Below are 3415 nucleotides of genomic sequence, written 5' to 3'. Positions count from 1 at the left end.
ATATATATATATATAAAAAGAATGGATAGAATTAAAAACCTTAAAAAATCATTATAGGGTGAAATTACAAGGAGGTCACACGCGAATTGGTGCACCTAATCCCTTCCCAATTGTCACAAGGATCAGCACTACCCTTCCAATTTGGCGTGTTCTCCAACTCTTCCTGGAGAGACAGTAGACCATTAACTGCAGCAAAAATTATAAAACAGTATTAATAATTGAATCACCAAAAAGGGTGGTGGAATAGAAACAATATGAATAGTCAAATAGAACTATACAAGGATTATATATATATTTTTGGACGATAAGTTACACATGTAATTATGGGAGAAGGAAGTGCCATTTGATGTGGAGTTCATTAGCAAGCATTATATTTGAATATGTAGTAAACTGAGAGGAGGATTAGGACTAGCTTTCTTCCATTTTAGGCAAGCAATTTTCAGGACATGGTCGCAATCTACTGTTATTTCAGCAACCCAAAGAACAAAAATAAAGCCCCATCCAAGAGATGATTTTCTTATCAAGGTTGACTGAGTCCTTTCTAATTCCAAGTGCTGCAAAATTAACTCTAAAAGTACCTAAACCATTATATCATGGGCTATGTAACTTGAATCGAACTATACAACACTATCAAATCTTAACTTATGAATGCTACCAGATAAATGTGCACTGTGCCTGTAGAAGAGGGAATGTGTCAATCTATTGTCATATGCAGTTAATGGAACAAAGGGTAACTCTCCAAGGCACTGATCCATAACCTTCACACTGGAGATCATTGATAATCGCCTAACAAAAACAGTAACCCTCCGTGTGCTGTGGAGGAATTGCATATCGCGCATGAACCACATGTTGTAAACATGTAAGCCCTTTATTGTGCTAAAATCAAGGGATCCTCATAGGTAAACTCTTGTGTGCGTGCGTGTGTGTGTGTGTATATACAGAGTTTGTATAGCATCTCATTGTACAGAAATTGCAAAAGATAGACACAGGCTGAATACCAAGCCCTTGCCAGTACAATTTAGAACAATTATGTTCTTTCTCCATCTGCTTACTACAACAAGAACAAATAAAAATTCATCCCAGGTGGGTGAAATTATTGTCCGAAGGTCACCAAACTGAATGTCTTTTTCAGTTTTGTTGAGAATGATTAAATCATTAAGTAGAAGAAATTTCAAGAATAAAAAATCCAATTTATAGTCGTCTTTGCCATGTTTCTGTCTCAGCAATTCATTCACATATGATAACAAGGAAAAAATGATTAACAAAGATAGAAAAAGGAGAAAGCAATTGAAGTGAACTTACGGTCGTCGTTGGCTGTGAGTGGCATAAGCAAATATTGCATGAAAAGCAATGGCAGCAGAGTTCCTGTTCTTCCACGGTTCCACCCATTTGGCTTCAAAGTTCAAAGTCACTGAATTGAATAAGGAATGATAATAAATTATGTAAATCCATGTGAGGTAAGATTGATACTAAAAAAAGTCAAAGTTGCAGAAGTAGTGATTACAACACATTAATTACGACACAACTACCGGTGTCCACTGACCGACTAGAGTGTTGGTATTTTGTAAATGCGAAATGAAATATTTAAAACATTTTTATAATAAATTTTGAGTGACATGTTGTCATTAGTTGTTATTATTGAGGTAAAAAAATAATTTTAGTGTTAGTTTTAAATTTAAACTAATAACAACTAATCATCTGTAATTGTGCCAACAGGAGTTTGGCTGAATGGGTAAGGTTTGGACGCTTCATGCAACACACCTAGGTTCGAGTCCTGCTGTCCGCATGTTTCTGTTGGTGAGCAAACCTAGTGGTGAAGTGTTCTCACAAATGTGAGGTGACTCTCACACAGTGGTACAGAAGGGCCCTTGAGATTAGACTATCTCGATCGAGGCCACTGGCTCTTTGTTCGAAGGTGTAATATAACCATAAAAACCTCATTTTTTTCTTTCTTAAAAAAAAAAATTACATATAATTATAAAAATATTATAAAATTGTTATAAACGTAACAACATTCTTTAAAAAGACACAAATAATTAAGTATATAAATAAATCATAAATGATTACTCCTTGAGACCACAGGTTGCCTGCAACTTATTAAATGGAGATACAGACTGATATATTGATTATAGGGGACCTTGACCTTGACCTTCTTCTCAGAAATTAATATCTAATTACGTGAATAGAGAAAGTTAAAAATTAAATGGCAAATTTCCATTTTCACCTTTATTTAGCTTCGGTTATGTTAACAAGTGCCATAAGGTATTTATTAACAATCTAATTAAAAGAAATTTTTGTGAAAAAAGAAAAAAATAATTAATATTTTGATAATTTTTTTTTATTTTCTATAAAAATAATGTCAAAACTTTTTTAAAATAGATTCTTAACCAATACTCCAACGCACTAATTGACATTTCCTTTTAGCTTTAAGCTTTAGTCTCTCCTCTTCTCTTTAGCTTTTCCCGTTTCCAATTAATTAATGTATGTATATATGTATCAGACAAAGATAACTCTCAATGACTGGAACTGCATGGGGTTTGCCTTGTGTTCATATTCATACGTTTATTATCATTCGTTTCCGATTGCGCGTCGTCTTCTCTGAAAGATGAGTTACCAATGTGCTACAGTGGATTGCGCGTCGTCTTCTACTTTAAAATGAGTCCACTATGACTGCAGTTCTGTTACGGTTACCACAGAATATTCAATTCTGAATTAATCAATGCTTTCTTTTATTGCTCCATTCTCTCTGTGTCTGTCAATTGTAATTGTTTGGGACCTTGTGTCTCCATCCAAAACCTAACTTTTCTAATTCCAAAAAAAGGTTACACTTTAAAAAGGGAATGGGTATGCCCATTTAAACTTTTCAAAAGTTTGTCCCAAATCACAATAGAGCTATTGTCTTGGACCCACTCTATGCCTATCAGAGATATTATTCATGTGTAGTTTCCCTCGTGTGATTTTTTAAATAACAAAATTTAGCTACAGCAGTCTTATTTAACATTTTTTTTATTGGATGTAAATTTTAACAAATTTATCATTAGATTACATATTCTTTTTATTCTACATGCTCGTAAAATTTCTTTAAAATTAAAAATTAATAACTGTATTATTAATAAATTATTTAGATTACAAGGTTTTTTCAGTTAAAATTATGCATAAAATATAAGTTTATAGGTTATACATGGTTTTCAAACTCAGACTATTCAATGAATCGAAAAAGAGAGAAGTTCAAGGGTTTTTCAAACCCAGACTATTCAATAATGTCATAATTAATTTAATAATTATTTAAAAGATAAATAAATATATTAAACTTATAAAAATGAAAAAATTAACAAAAATAATCCAAATTAATATAAAAATATATATTTCTAATATATTTTTTATGTAATAAATTTCATAATGCAAATAAGGAATA

General features: G+C 31.9%; 1 long non-coding RNA gene across 1 annotated transcript; it reads right to left on the bottom strand.

Annotated features, from left to right (window-relative positions):
• Positions 1 to 8: 8 nt before the first annotated feature.
• Positions 9 to 1554, bottom strand: LOC136071018 (uncharacterized). Its single transcript, XR_010632317.1, has 3 exons — positions 1505 to 1554; positions 1303 to 1411; positions 9 to 186 (listed from the first exon to the last, which is right to left on the bottom strand). It is a non-coding gene; the product is annotated as an uncharacterized LOC136071018 (long non-coding RNA).
• Positions 1555 to 3415: the final 1861 nt, after the last annotated feature.

This window comes from Quercus suber, unplaced genomic scaffold, assembly GCF_002906115.3.
Source record: "Quercus suber isolate HL8 unplaced genomic scaffold, Cork oak 2.0 scaffold_278, whole genome shotgun sequence".
Lineage (NCBI taxonomy): Eukaryota > Viridiplantae > Streptophyta > Magnoliopsida > Fagales > Fagaceae > Quercus > Quercus suber.
Note: the sequence above shows the minus strand (reverse complement) of the source record. Positions and strands in the feature narration are given on the sequence as shown.